The following is a 17,143-nucleotide window of genomic DNA, read 5'->3' on the forward strand; positions in this document are numbered from 1 at the left end:
ATCTGAATTATCCGCTCAGATTGACCATCGGTTTGGGGATGAAAAGCAGTGCTAAAATGCAGCTTGGTACCCAAAGCTTCTTGCAATTTCCTCCAAAATCGCGAGGTGAATCTCGGATCTCTATCCGACACGATAGAAATAGGTACCCCGTGTAATCTCACAATCTGAGAAACGTGCAATTCAACTAGTCTATCCAATGAAAATTCCATACACACGGGGATAAAGTGAGCCGACTTAGTCAGTCTATCAACAACAACCCAAATCGCATCCTTCTTACTTGTTGACAATGGCAGTCCAGACACAAAGTCCATTGTGACTCGATCCTATTTCCACTCGGGTATCATGATCGGCTGAAGTAATCCTGAAGGCACTTGATGTTCCGCTTTCACTTGTTGACATATTAAACATCTCGAAACAAAGTCAGAGATGTCTCGTTTCATACCATGCCACCAAAACCAACGTTTCAAATCGTTGTACATTTTCGTACTCCCCGGGTGACTTGACATTCGGCTACAATGGGCTTCGTTCAGAATCATCGAAATGAGTTTCGAACTCCTTGGAATACACAAACGACTTCTGAACCTCAAACAATCATCATCATCAATTTGAAACTCCGATTCCTTGTTCGGGAGCACACTCAGCCCGTTTTGCAACCAATTCATCATCAACTTTCTGGGCTTCACGAATTTGATGAATCAATAATGGTTTGGCTTTTAATTCAGCTATCAACACATTGTCGGGTAGAATAGACAAGTGCACATTCATCGCTCGTAAAGCAAACAATGATTTCCGGCTTAAGGCGTCCGCAACCATATTAGCCTTTCCCGGGTGGTAATCAATGACAAGCTCGTAATCTTTCAACAACTCAAGCCAACGTCTTTGTCGCAGATTTAAGTCTCTTTGAGTCATCAAATTTTTGAGACTTTTGTGATCCGAAAATACATGGCACTTCTCACCAAATAAGTAATGTCGCCATATTTTTTAAAGCAAATACGATGGCAGCTAGTTCAAGATCATGGGTCGGATAATTTTTCTCATGTGGCTTTAATTGTCTCGACGCATAGGCCGCCACTCGAACTTCTTGCATCAATACGCAACCCAACCCAAGTAGGGATGCGTCACTATAAATGACAAACTCTTTGCCTAATTCGGGTTGCACTAAAATTGGAGCTTCAGTCAAATAAGTTTTTTGTTGATCAAAACTTTTCTGACATTTCTCCGTCCATTCGAACTTAACATCCTTTTGAAGTAGCTTCGTCATTGGTGTGGCTATCATCGAGAAACCTTTGACAAATCGTCGGTAATAACCGGCGAGTCCTAGGAAGCTCCGAACTTCGGTAATATCTCTTGGAGGCTTCCAGTTAAGTATGGCTGAAATTTTGCTCGGGTCAGCTCGAATACCCGATGCGGATACCACATGACCCAAGAAGCTAACCTCTCTTAACCAGAACTCACACTTACTGAACTTAGCATATAACTGCTTATCCCGCAAAATTTGCAACACTAGCCTCAGATGCTCAGCATGTTCGGTCTCATCTCTTGAATAGACCAAGATGTCATCAATGAACACAACTACGAACCGATCCAAATATGGTCTGAAGATCCGATTCATCAAATCCATAAATACTGCAGGGGCATTTGTGAGCCCAAACGGCATCACTAAGAACTCGTAGTGACCATATCCCGTTCTGAAAGCAGTTTTGGGTATGTCCGAATCTCGAATTCGCAACTGATAATAGCCCGATCTCAAATCTATTTTTGAGAACATTGAGGCTCCCTTCAGTTGGTCAAACAAATCATCGATACGCGGTAACGGATATTTGTTCTTTATCGTCACTTTATTCAGTTGACGATAGTCAATGCACAGCCTCATGGTTCCGTCCTTCTTTTTCACGAACAATACTGGTGCACCCCAAGGTGAGAAACTTGGTCGAGCAAAACCTCTATCCGTCAATTCTTGCAACTGAGCTTTCAACTCTTTTAACTCGGTTGGTGCCATACGATACGGAGCTATCGAAATCGGCGTAGTCCCAGGTACAAGCTCAATACCAAACTCTACCTCTCGAACAGGTGGTAAACCCGGTAATCCTTCAGGAAAAACATCCGGGTATTCACAAACCACCGGCACAGATTTGGGTTTCTTGTCTAATTCTTTGTCATCCAGTACATACGCAAGGTATGCTACGCACCCTTTTCTTACATATTTCTGGGCCAACATTGCTGATATTACAGCTGGCATCCCCTCCAAGTCCGTAGACTCAACTCGGATTACTTCGTTATTTGCGCACCTCAAATCAATAGTCTTGCTTTTGCAATTCACAACCGCATCATGCGCGGTCAACAAATCCAAACCAAGAATAACATCAAATTCATCAAACGGCAAAAGCATCAAGTCCGCCGGAAAATAGGAACCTCAAATTTCTAGGGGACATTTCTTACACACTTTGTCGACAAGCACGTAACGACCCAAGGGATTTGACACCCGAATTACGAACTCAGTAGACTCAATAGGTAAAGTCTTACTGGATGCTAAGGTTTCACATATGTAAGATTGAGTAGAACCGAGGTCAATCAAAGCAATTACATTAGTATCAAAGAGAGTAAAAGTACCGGTAATAACATCAGGCGAAGAAGCATCCTCGCGGGCACGTATAGCATAAGCTCTAGCAGGCGCACGAGCCTCGGATCTGGTCGTAGCATCTCTAGATCCTCTCTGACCACCACTAGCATTGCCCGTATTTCCAGATGGTCTAGCTCGAGCAGTGGTAGCACCCGGTTTCTCACTCTGATTTTCATTCTGTTCAAACAACCTCGGGGAATCTTTAATGAAGTGGTCAACTGATCCGCACTTGTAAAAGGAGCGGTCAGGGAATCTACAACTCCCCGAATGCCATTTACCGCAATATCGACATTTCGTTCTATCTCGACGTTCATTCCCAACACTGGCGACCGAAGTGCCTCGTGTACCCACAGGGGGTCGATCACGATCTCGTCTAAAAAGGCCCGAAGTGCCTCTAAACTGGCCCGCATCATCTCGAAATTTCTTCGATGCCTGTTGAAGAGACTTTCCCGAAGATCTTTTACGAAACTCTCCAGTTCCCACATCAACTTTTTGTTTTTCTTTTCTAAGCTCTTCGGCTTTACAAGCTCGCTCGACCAGTACTACGAACTCTCGTATTTCAAGAATGCCAACGAACATTTTTATATCTTCATTCAGCCCATCCTCGAAGCATTTACACATGATAGCCTCGGACGAAACACATTCCCGAGCGTATCTACTAAGTCTAACAAATTTTCGCTCGTAATCAGTAACTGGCATGGAACCTTGCTTAAGCTCAAGAAATTCCTTCCGTTTTTGATTAACAAATCTCTGACTGATATACTTTTTCCGAAACTCAGTTTGGAAAAACTCCCAAGTTACTTGCTCTCGGGGCACAACAGAAGTCAGAGTACTCCACCAATAATAGGCAGAATCACGTAGCAAGGAGATAGTATACTTTAGGCATTCATCGGGTGTACAAGATAGCTCATCGAGTACCCGGATAGTGTTGTCCAACCAAAATTCAGCTTGCTCGGCATCGTCGCTATCCGTAGCTTTAAATTCAGTAGCCCCATGTTTTCGGATTCTGTCAACTGGGGGCTTATTTGACCTTATTTGGTCAGTTACCGGAGGTATTGTAGGTGCGGGGGTGGTATTAGTTGGGAATGGAGGTTGTGGGACAGCCGTATTAGTTCGAATGTATTGGTTGAACCAATCATTCATCACGCTATAGAAAGCTTGTCTAGCTTCATCATTCGGGTTACTAGCATTAGGTTGAGAGTCCGCCGGCGCTGTCCCTTGTGCGGGAGCAGGCGCTACACTCTCAAGATCATCAGCTACCTCTCGGTTGGGATCGGGATCCATTACTATAAATAAACACATTTACAATTGTCAGAAATCACCACACTATCAAGTAATCACATAAAATGGCATGTATATCTAGACCCAACGCATTACAGTAGTCCTAGAATCGACTAAACCGTAGCTCTGATACCAATCAAATGTAACACCCCGAACCCGAGACCGACACCGGAGTCGAACACGAGGTGTTAACAGACTTTAAACCCCTTATAAAAATATTTCCCAGACACTGCCAATCTGCGTACTAGTCGCTTTAAAAATCATATCTTGAGTTTCACAACTCGAAAATCAGTTTCGTGATTTTTCCCTGAAACTAGACTCATATGCCCATCTATATATTTTTTTCTAGAATTTTTGGTCAGGCCAATTAGTACAGTTTATTAGTCAAAGTCTCCCATGTTACAGGGATTGACTACCCTGCCCTTTGCACATTACGACTTGGATATCTCCTTGTACAGGGCTCCAATACTGATACCGTTTGTTTCTATAGAAACTAGACTCAGAGAGGAATCTATACATATATGGTATGACTCCTAATTATCTCTGGTTAATTTATAATGAATTTCCAAAGTCGGAACAGGGAATCCAGAAACCGTTCTGGCCCTGTCTCACGAGAACCTGAATATCTCTTAATATACTCTCCGTATGATTGTTTCGTTACTTTCCTATGAAAGTAGATTCATCAAGGTTTGTTTAACTAATTTATTCACTATTTAATTCCATTCCTACTATTTTTAGTGATTTTCCAAATCTACATCACTGCTGCTGTCAGCATCTGCCTTTAAGGTAGACTTTACCTATTTCATGGTTTCCATGATTCAACTAGCCCTTTTTGCATAAATAGCACAATTTATGAAAGTGATTAACCATCCCCGTGGCCAATCCTTGTCAAGCATATCCACACCAAATGATTATAACATTATACTCAAACACATATAAGCCATTTTCGCATGGCTATCCAAAATTTATACAAGTCCAAAGGGTCCACGACCCACAACAAACGGGTAGTCCTATACATGCCATTTCGAAGTTCAACCAAAATTGTACCAAAAGTGGGGGCTTTGATAGTGTGGGCGACTTTGACTTCAAGATCCCGAGTCCGATAGCTGGAGAACCAAATCTATAAAACAGAGGATCAATGAAACGGAGTAAGCAATTTATGCTTAGTAAGTTTTGAGCAAGGAATTCCAGCACAACAAAAGTATAGCATTCATATAGCTAAACGGATAATTTCATATGCACAAATTTACGATATCGTACTTGCTTCACATTATCAACCCTTATGTACATACACAAAAGATCAACTCAGCCAAAGGCCGGTAGCTCGTTTATCAACTGAGCGAATACTTATTTGTAAGGGCTCAACTAAATTCAAGCACATACGAAACATACCTCAATGTTGGGATGTTTCGAGAGTATTAACTGGAATTTTACAGCAAGTTCATTCATTCCCAAATCACGTACCTTCGGAATTTAACCGGATATAGCTCCTCGTTCAAATGCCTTCGGGACATAGCCCGGTTATAGTAATTCGCACAAATGCCTTCGGGACTTAACCCGGATTTAGTAACTCGCACAAATGCCTTCGGGCTTAGCCTGGAATTAGTATCTCGCACAAATGCCTTCGGGCTTAGCCCGGAATTAGTATCTCGCACAAATGCCTTCGGGCTTAGCCCGGAATTAGTATCTCGCACAAATGCCTTCGGATCTTAGTCCGGATATTGTCACTTAGCACAAGCCTTCGGGACTTAGCCCGGACATCATTCAAATAACCATGCACATTTAACAATAAATCATGGCCCATTCATATTTCATTTTCGTTAGCAAAACTCAAACACAAGACATTTATCATTCTTGCAAATTCGGCTCAATAGCCACACAAAGAGCATGATTTTAATTTGCTTAAAACATGATCTAATCACATCATAATTTAAGCTCTCTTACTCAAGAACTTACCTCGGGTGTTGTCGAACGATTCCGATAGCTATTCGACCACTTTTTCCTTCCCTTTATCGGATTTAGTTCCCCTTTGCTCTTGAGCTTAATTAAACAAATAAATTGATTTAATCATTTGAGCATCGAAAAGAGGAACACAAGGCACTTAGCCCATATTTATACATTAGACATTAAAGTCACATATGTACGGAATCATGAATCAAACTCAACATTTTAGCTAATTTTTCCCCCTTGGCCGAATATGCATGTCTATTTTGGGGCCGATTTCAACACTTAATACATTCTACAAGTATGGTCACTTGTATTGACTAAACACCCTTTTGTTTCAAGTTCAAAACTTGGCTAATACACACATATACACACTAGTAAAGCATCCTCTCCCTTTCCATCAATTTAACACATGCATTGCTCATTAACATGCAAAAGTTATATTCGGCCTTAGCACACAACTTGCTAGCCGATTCTTCTCCATTTAGCAACCAATGCACATATGTGCTCACTCAAAAATGCTAAAAAGGAGGTTCAAGAATCATCAAGCCACCATCACATGCATCATTAACAAGCTTCATATTTAGCATGCAATGGCATTAACACAAACTCCACCTAGGCCGAATCTTATCTCATGCTCATGCCTCATCACCACAACATCAAACATCAACCAAGAATGATGCATCCATGGCCGAGTGTCATTTCCATCACATAGCAAGATTTAGACCATGGGCTAGGTAGAACTCAAGCTAACAACTAAAACATGCATGCATCTCATGGAACATCATCAAACATACCTTAGCCTAGCTACATGCATGGCCGAACCTCTTCAACCTCTCTTCTTCCTTCCTCCTTAAAATTTTTGGCCAAGGATGAACCAAAGGATGAGCATTTTTTTTTCTTTGTTTTTTTCTTTCTAGTTTCGGCTAAATGAAGATGAGAAAGGATGAACAAAAATTTTCTCCTTTCTTTTCTTTAGCTCACGGCAATTGGGGGGGAAACAACTACACACATTTTTTTTTGTATTCATCATACTCCTTTTCATTATTTTATGCCCATGCCCCTTATTTTATTTTTTTCCTACATACCTCACTAGGCCAACATGTTCCCAACATGTTTCCACCCATAGCATGGCCAACCACTAGCTCAATTTTTTTGTAATTTGACATGCAAACCCATCATTTTCACAACATGCATTAATAGACCATTTTAAATTAGCCTATCATATTTTCACCATGTCTCATATCAATCCCTATTTAATAATTTCTCATGCAATTGGAAAAATTGGAGAATAAAACTTCCACATACTCATGTACACACATAATAAGCATAGAATATGGAAATCAATTATTTTTATGACTCGGTTTTGTGGTCCCGAAACCACTTCCCGACTAGGGTCAATTTTGGGCTGTCACAATGCTTGCCTCCAACCGAATACATGCAACACCAAATCTTCTTCCTATGGCCGAATATGCATGTCTATGTTGGGGCCGATTATATGCTTAATACTTCCTACAAGTATGGTTACTTGTATTGATTATAAATATCATCTTGTTTCAAGTTAAAAACTTGGCTAATACACACATATATACACTAGTAAAGCATCCTCTCTCTTTCCATCAATTTAACACATGCATTACTCATTAACATACAAAAATTATATTCGGCCTTAGCACACAACTTGCTAGCCGATTCTTCCCCATATAGCAACCAATGCACATATGTGCTCACTCAAAAATGCTAAAAAGAAGATTCAAGAATCATCAATCCACCATCACATGCATCATTAACAAGCTTCATATTTAGCATGCAATGGCATTAACACAAAATCCACCTAGGCCGAATATCATCCCCATGACATAGCAAAGATTTGAACCATGGGCTAATTAGAACTCAAGCTAGCAACTAAAAACATGCATGAGTCTCATGGCACAACCTCAAACATACCTTAATCTAGATACAAGTATGGCCAAACTCTTCCTAATCCTCTTCCAAATCAAACATGAAGCAAGAACTCCTTCCTCCTTCCTTAGAATTTTCGGCCAAATGAAGATGAAAAAGGATGAACAAAATTTTCTCCTTTCTTTCTTTAACTCACGGCAATGTGGGGGAAGACAACCACACATTCATTTTTTTTTTGTTTCCATCATATTCCCTTTCATTATTTTATGCCCATGCTCTTTATTTTATTTTTCCTAACATACCTCACTAACATAACATGTTTGTGACATGTTTCCACTCATGATGCACCATCACAACATGTCTATGACATGTCTTGCCCATCACACTTGGTCTACCATGCTTGTCATGGCCGGCCACTACTAATAGGGGGGAAATTGACATGCAAGTCCCCCCTTTTTTCCACATGCACTAATAGGTCCTTATGTTTTGATCTATCACATTTCAAAAAATGTCGCACATAAGTCCTATTGACTAAATTCACATGCAATCGACTAAATCGAAGCTTGAAATTTTCACACATTCATAATTACATATTCTAGACAATAAATATCACATTCAAACATTTCGGTGACTCGGTTTAGCGGTCCCGAAACCACTTCCCGACTAGGGTCTATTTTGGGCTGTCACAACTCTCCCCCACTTAAGAAATTTTCGTCCCCGAAAATCTTACCAGTAAATAGGTTTGGGTATCGTTCTTTCATCGAGCTCTCGGTTTCCCAAGTAGCTTCCTCGATCCCGTGTTTGAGCCATAACACCTTCACTAACGGAACCCTTTTGTTTCGCAACTCCTTCACTTCACGAGCTAGGATACGCATCGGTTCTTCTTCATAACTCATATCGGCTTGAATTTCAACCTCTGATGGGCTAATTATGTGCGATGGATCAGATCGATAGCGTCGAAGCATCGAAACATGAAAGACGTCGTGAATCTTTTCAAGCTCAGGGGGAAAAATCAATCTATACGCAACCGGACCAACTCGTTCGGATATTTCGTACGGCCCAATGAATCTCGGGCTCAACTTGCCCTTACGGCCAAACCTGAATACCTTTTTCCAAGGCGAAACTTTAAGGAACACTTTATCTCCCACCTGATATTCAATGTCCTTTCGTTTCAAATCCGCATACGATTTCTGACGATCTGTGGCTACCATCAGACTTTCACGGATTACCTTTACTTTCTGTTCGGCATCTTTAATCAAATCAACTCCGAAAATTTTACTTTCACCGAGCTCGGTCCAAAACAACGATGTACGGCATTTACAACCGTACAAAGCCTCGTAAGGTGCCATCTTAATACTTGATTGAAAACTATTGTTGTAAGCAAATTCAATCAAAGGTAAATACCGTTCCCATGAACTACTGAACTCGAGGATGCAAGATCTCAACATATCCTCAAGTATCTGAATTATCCGCTCGGATTGACCATCGGTTTGGGGGTGAAAAGCAGTGCTAAAATGCAGCTTGGTACCCAAAGCTTCTTGCAATTTCTTCCAAAATCGTGAGGTGAATCTCGGATCTCTATCTGACACGATAGAAATAGGTACCCCGTGTAATCTCACAATTTGAGAAACATACAATTCAGCTAGTTTATCCAATGAAAAATCCGTACGCACAGGGATAAAAGTGAGCCGACTTAGTCATTCTATCAACAACAACCCAAATCGCATCCTTCTTACTTGCTGACAATGGCAGTCCGGACACAAAGTCCGTTGTGACTCGATCCCATTTCCACTCGGGTATCATGATCGGCTGAAGTAATCCTGAAGGCACTTGATGTTCCGCTTTCACTTGTTGACATATTAAACATCTCGAAACAAAGTCGGAGATGTCTCGTTTCATACCATGCCACCAAAATCGACGTTTCAAATCGTTGTACATTTTCGTACTCCCCGGGTGAATTGACATTCAGCTACAATGGGCTTCGTTCAGAATCATCGAAATGAGTTTCGAATTCCTTGGAACACACAAACGACTTCTAAACCTCAAACAATCATCATCATCAATTTGAAACTCCGATTCCTTGTTCGGAACACACTCAGCCCATTTTGCAAACAATTCATCATCGACTTTCTGAGCTTCACGAATTTGATGACTCAATAATGGTTTGGCTTTTAATTCAGCTACTAACACATTGTCAGGTAGGACAGACAAGTGTACTTTCATCGCTCGCAAAGCAAACAATGATTTCCGGCTTAAGGCGTCTGCAACCACATTAGCCTTTCTCGGGTGGTAATTAATGACAAGCTCGTAATCTTTCAACAACTCAAGCCAACGTCTTTGTCGCAGATTTAAGTCTCTTTGAGTCATCAAATATTTGAGACTTTTGTGATCCGAAAATACATGGCACTTTTCACCAAATAAGTAATGTCGCCATATTTTTAAAGCAAATACGATGGCAGCTAGTTCAAGATCATGGGTCGGATAATTTCTCTCGTGTGGCTTCAATTGTCTCGACGCGTAGGCCACGACTCGACCTTCTTGCATCAATACGCAACCCACCCAAGTAGGGATGCGTCACTATAAATGACAAACTCTTTGCCTGATTCGGGTTGCACTAAAATTGGAGCTTCAGTCAAATGAGTTTTCAGTTGATCGAAACTTTTCTGACATTTCTCCGTCCATTCGAACTTATATTCCTTTTGAAGTAGCTTCGTCATTGGTGTGGCTATCATCGAGAAACCTTTGACAAATCGTCGGTAATAACCGGTGAACCCCAAAAAGCTCCGAACCTCAGTAATATTTCTCAGAGGTTTCCAGTTAAGTATGGCTGAAATTTTGTTCGGGTCAACTCGAATACCCAATGCGGATACTACATGACCCAAGAAGCTAAGCTCTCTTAACCAGAACTCACACTTACTGAACTTAGCATATAACTGCTTATCCTGCAAAATTTGCAATACTAGCCTCAGGTGCTCAGCATGTTCGGTCTCATCTCTTGAATAGACCAAGATGTCATCAATGAACACAACTACGAACCGATCCAAATATGGTCTGAAGATCCGATTCATCAAATCCATAAATACCGCAGGGGCATTAGTGAGCCCAAACGGCATCAGTAAGAATTCGTAGTGACCATATCTCGTTCTAAAGGCAGTTTTTGGTATGTCCGAATCTTGAATTCGCAACTGATAATAGCCCGATCTCAAATCTATTTTTGAGAACACTGTGGCTCCCTTCAGTTGGTCGAACAAATCATCGATGCGCGGCAACGGATATTTGTTCTTTATCGTCACTTTATTCAGTTGACGATAGTCAATGCACAACCTCATGGTTCCGTCCTTCTTTTTCACGAACAATACTGGTGCACCCCAAGGTGAGAAACTTGGTCGAGCAAAACCTCTATCCGTCAATTCTTGCAACTGAGCTTTCAACTCTTTTAACTCGGTTGGTGCCATACGATACAGAGCTATCGAAATCAGCATAGTCCCAGGTACAAGCTTAATACCAAACTCTACCTCCCGAACAGGTGGTAAACCTGGTAATTCTTCAAGAAAAACATTCGGGTATTCACAAACCACCGGCACAGATTCGGGTTTCTTTTCTAATTCTTTGTCATCAAGTACATACGCAAGGTATGCTTCGCACCCTTTTCTGACATATTTCTGGGCCAACATTGCTGATATTACAGCTGGCATCCCCTCCAAGTCCGTAGACTCAACTCGGATTACTTCGTTATTTGCGCACCTCAAATCAACAGTCTTGCTTTTGCAATTCACAACCGCATCATGCGCGGTCAACCAATCCAAACCAAGAATAACATCAAATTCATCAAACGGCAAAAGCATCAAGTCCGCCGGAAAACAGGAACCTTGAATTACTAGGGGACATTTCTTACACACTTTGTCGACAAGCACGTAACGACCCAAGGGATTTGACACCCTAATTACGAACTCAGTAGACTCAATAGGTAAAGTCTTACTGGATGCTAAGGTTTCACATATGTAAGAATGAGTAGAACCGGGGTCAATCAAAGCAATTACATTAGTATCAAATAGAGTAAAAGTACCGGTAATAACATCAGGCGAAGAAGCATCCTCGCGGGCACGTATAGCATAAGCTCTAGCAGGCGCACGAGCCTCGGATCTGGTCGTAGCATCTCTAGATCCTCTCTGACCACCACCAGCATTGCCCGTATTTCCAGATGGTCTACCTCGAGCAGTGGTAGCACCCGATTTCCAACTCTGATTTACATTCTGTTCCGACAACCTCGGGCAATCTTTAATGAAGTGATCAACTGATCCGCACTTGTAACAGGAGCGGTCAGGGAATCTACAACTCCCCGAATGCCATTTACCGCAATATCGACATTTTGTTCTGTCTCGACGTTCATTCCCAACACTGGCGACCGAAGTGCCTCGTGTACCCACAGGGGGTCGATCACGATCTCGTCTAAAAAGGCCCGAAGTGCCTCTAAACTGGCCCTCATCATCTCGAAATTTCTTTGATGCCTGTTGAAGAGACTTTCCCGAGGATCTTTTACAAAACTCTCCAGTTCCCTCATCAACTTTTTGTTTTTCTTTTCTAAGCTCTTCGGCTTTACAAGCTCGCTCGACAAGTACTACGAACTCTCGTATTTCAAGAATGCCAACGAACATTTTTATGTCTTCATTCAGCCCATCCTCAAAGCGTTTACACATAATAGCCTCAGACGAAACACATTCCCGAGCGTATCTACTAAGTCTAACAAATTTTCGCTCGTAATCAGTAACTGACATAGAACCTTGCTTAAGCTCAAGAAATTCCTTTCGTTTTTGATCAACAAATCTCTGACTCATATACTTTTTCCGAAACTCAGTTTGGAAAAACTCCCAAGTTACTTGCTCTCGAGGCACAACAGAAGTCAGAGTACTCCACCAATAGTAGGCAGAATCACGTAGCAAGGAGATAGTACACTTTAGGCATTCATCGGGTGTACAAGATAGCTCATCGAGTACCCGGATAGTGTTGTCCAACCAAAATTCAGCTTGCTCGGCATCGTCGCTATCTGTAGCTTTAAATTCAGTAGCCCCATGTTTTCGGATTCTGTCAACTGGGGGCTTATTTGACCTTATTTGGTCAGTTACCGGAGGTATTGTAGGTGCGGGGGTGGTATTTGTCGGGAATGGAGGTTGTGGAACAGCCGTATTAGTTCGAATGTATTGGTTGAACCAATCATTCATCACGCTATAGAAAGCTTGTCTAGCTTCATCATTCGGGTTACTAGCATTAGGTTGAGAGTCCACCGGCGCTGTCCCTTGTGTGGGAGCAGACGCTACACTCTCAAGATCATCAGCTACCGCTCGGTCGGGATCGGGATCCATTACTATAAATAAACACATTTGCAAATGTTAGAAATCACCACACTATCAAATAATCACGTAAAATGGCATGTATAGCTAGACCCAACGCATTACGGTAGTCCTAGAATCGACTAAACCGTAGCTCTGAGACCAATCAAATGTAACACCCCGAACCCGAGACCGACACCGGATTCGAACACGAGGTGTTAGCAGACCAAATCAAATGCAACACCCCGAACCCGAGACCGACACCGGAGTCGAACACGAGGTGTTAGCAGACTTTAAACCCCTCATAAAAAATTTTCCAGACACTGCCAACCTGCATACTAGTCGCTTTAAAAATCATATCTTCAGTTTCACAACTTGAAAATCAGTTTCTTGATTTTTCCCTGAAACTAGACTCATATGCCCATCTACATATTTTTTTCTAGAATTTTTGGTTGGGCCAATTAGTACATTTTATTAGTCGAAGTCTCCCATGTTACAGGGATCGACTACACTGACCTTTGCGCATTACGACTTGGATATCTCCCTGCACAGAGCTTCAATACTGATGCCGTTTGTTTCTTTAGAAACTAGGCTCAGAGAGAAATCTATACATATATGGCATGACTCGTAATTATCTCTGGTTAATTTATAATGAATTTCCAAAGTCGGAACAGGGAATCCAGAAACCGTTCTGGCCCTGTCTCACAAGAACCTGAATATCTCTTAACATACTCTCCATATGATCGTTTCGTTACTTTCCTATGAAAATAGATTCATCAAGGTTCGTTTACATAATTTATTCACTATTTAATTCCCTTCTTACTATTTTTAGTGATTTTCCAAATCTACATCACTGCTGCTGTTAGCATCTGCCTTTAAGGTAGACTTTACCTATTTCATAGTTTCCATGATTCAACTAGCCCTTTTAGCATAAATAGCACAATTTATGATAGTGATTAACCATTCCCATGGCCAATCCTTGTTAAGCATATTCATACCAAATAATTATAATATTGTACTCAAACATATATAAGCCATTTTCGCATGGCTATCCAAAATTTATACAAGTCCAAAGGGTCCATGACCCACAACAAACAAACGGGTAATCCTATACATGCCATTCCGAAGTTCAACCAAAATTGTACCAAAAGGGGGCTTTGATAGTGTGGGCGACTTCGACTTCAAGATCCCGAGTCCGATAGCTGGAGAACCAAAATCTATAAAATAGAGGATCAAAGAAACGGAGTAAGCAATTTATGCTTAGTAAGTTTTGAGCAAGGAATTCCAGCACAACAAAAGTATAGCATTCATATAGCTAAACGGATAATTTCATATGTACATATTTTTGATATCATACTTGCTTCACATTACCAACCCTTATGTACATACACAAAAGATCAACTTAGCCAAAGGCCGGTAGCTCGTTTATCTACTGAGCGAATACTTATTTGTAAGGGCTCAACTAAATTCAAGCACATACGAAACATACCTCAATGTTGGGATGTTTCTAGAGTATATACTGAAATTTTTACAGCAAGCTCATTCATTACTAAATCACGTACCTTCGGAATTTTACCGGATATAGCTACTCGTTCAAATGCCTTCGGGACATAGCCCGGTTGTAGTAACTCGCATAATTGCCTTCGGGATTTAACCCGGATTTAGTAACTCGCACAAATGCTTCGGGCTTAGCCCGGAATTAGTATCTCGCACAAATGCCTTCGGATCTTAGTCCGGATATGGTCACTTAGCACAAAGCCTTCGGGACTTAGCCCGGACATCATTCAAATAACCAAGCACATTGAACAATAATTCATGGCACATTCGTATTTCATTTTCATTAGCAAAACTCGAACACAAGACACTTATCATTCTTGCAATTTCGGCTCAATAGCCACACACAAAGAGCATGATTTTGATTTGCTTAAAACATGATCTAATCAAATCTTAATTTAAGCTCTTTTACTCAAGAACTTACCTCGGATGTTGTCGAACGATTCCGATGGCTATTCGACCACTTTTTCCTTCCCTTTATCGGATTTAGTTCCCCTTTGCTCTTGAGCTTAATTAAACAAATAAATTGATTTAATCATTTGAGCATCAAAAAGAGGAACACAAGGCACTTAGCCCATATTTATACATTAGACATTAAAGTCACATATGTACAAAATCACGAATCGAACTCAACATTTTAGCTAATTTTCCCCCTTGGCCGAATTTTCTAAGCCAAGACAAAAGCATCAATATGCTTGCCTCCAACCGAATACATGCAACACCAAATCTTCTTCCTATGGCCGAATATACATGTCTATGTTGGGGCCGATTATATGCTTAATACTTCCTACAAGTATGGTTACTTGTATTGATTATAAATATCATCTTGTTTCAAGTTCAAAACTTGGCTAATACACACATATATACACTAGTAAAGCATCCTCTCCCTTTCCATTAATTTAACACATGCATTACTCATTAACATACAAAAATTATATTCGGCCTTAGCACACAACTTGCTAGCCGATTCTTCCCCATTTAGCAACCAATGCACATATGTGCTCACTCAAAAATGCTAAAAAGAATATTCAAGAATCATCAATCCACCATCACATGCATCATTAACAAGCTTCATATTTAGCATGCAATGGCATTAACACAAAATCCACCTAGGCCGAATATCATCCCCATGACATAGCAAAGATTTGAACCATGGGCTAATTAGAACTCAAGCTAGCAACTAAAAACATGCATGATTCTCATGGCACAACCTCAAACATACCTTAATCTAGATACAAGTATGGCCAAACCTCCTCCTAATCCTCTTCCAAATCAAACATGAAGCAAGAACTCCTTCCTCCTTCCTTACAATTTTCGGCCAAATGAAGATGAAAAAGGATGAACAAAATTTTCTCCTTTCTTTCTTTAACTCACGGCAATGGGGGGGGAAAGACAACCACACATTCATTTTTTTTTGTTTCCATCATATTCCCTTTCATTATTTTATGCCCATGCTCTTTATTTTATTTTTCCTAACATACCTCACTAACATAACATGTTTGTGACATGTTTCCACTCATGATGCACCATCACAACATGTCTATGACATGTCTTGCCCATCACACTTGGTCTACCATGCTTGTCATGGCCGGGCACTACTAATAGGGGGGAAAATTGACATGCAAGTCCCCCCTTTTTTCCACATGCACTAATAGGTCCTTATGTTTTGATCTATCACATTTCAAAAATGTCGCACATAAGTCCTATTGACTAAATTCACATGCAATCGACTAAATCAAAGCTTGAAATTTTCACACATTCATAATTACATATTCTAGACAATAAATATTACATTCAAACATTTCAGTGACTCGGTTTAGCGGTCCCGAAACCACTTTCCGACTAGGGTCAATTTTGGGCTGTCACACAAATGTAGCCGAAAATTGGGTTGACTTGGTCTCTAATTTGGTCGATTTTGCAATCCAACAAAGCTATCAGGCCTGTCCAAAATAAATCAATAAATTAGAGGACCAAAAAATAAAATTTAACCAATTTAAATAATTAATTAAAACTCAATTATTAATGAAATATCTTAAAATAAATTATTAAAAATAATTTTATATTTTATTAAGTAATTTAATCATGCATAGCCCATTTTATGTCTTAAAAATATAATATGCTCAAATCAATATAAAATAAACCATTTTATGCATGGAAAGTATATAATAAAGCATAAAATCACATTTTAATAATTACTATGTCTTAATTTCATATTTTCACATTTTTCATTAATTTATTAAACAATTACTTAGTTTTAACAATGAATTTAAGTAAAAAGGTGATAAATTATATACGAAAAATCCTATATATTTTTTAGTTTACAGGCACAAGTTAGTACACCCTCCAGTTTTCATACGGCCTGGCACACAGGCGTGTGAGCTCATTTCGAAGGGTAAACGGCTTGGTACATAAGCGTGTGGTCTGGCTGTGTAACCCACGTCAGGGAGTTACACGGGGTCAGACACGAGCTAGGACACAGCCATGTGATCCTATTTTGAATGCCAACACAGCCTGA

Source organism: Gossypium hirsutum, chromosome A12 (genome assembly GCF_007990345.1).
Source record: "Gossypium hirsutum isolate 1008001.06 chromosome A12, Gossypium_hirsutum_v2.1, whole genome shotgun sequence".
Classification (NCBI taxonomy): domain Eukaryota; kingdom Viridiplantae; phylum Streptophyta; class Magnoliopsida; order Malvales; family Malvaceae; genus Gossypium; species Gossypium hirsutum.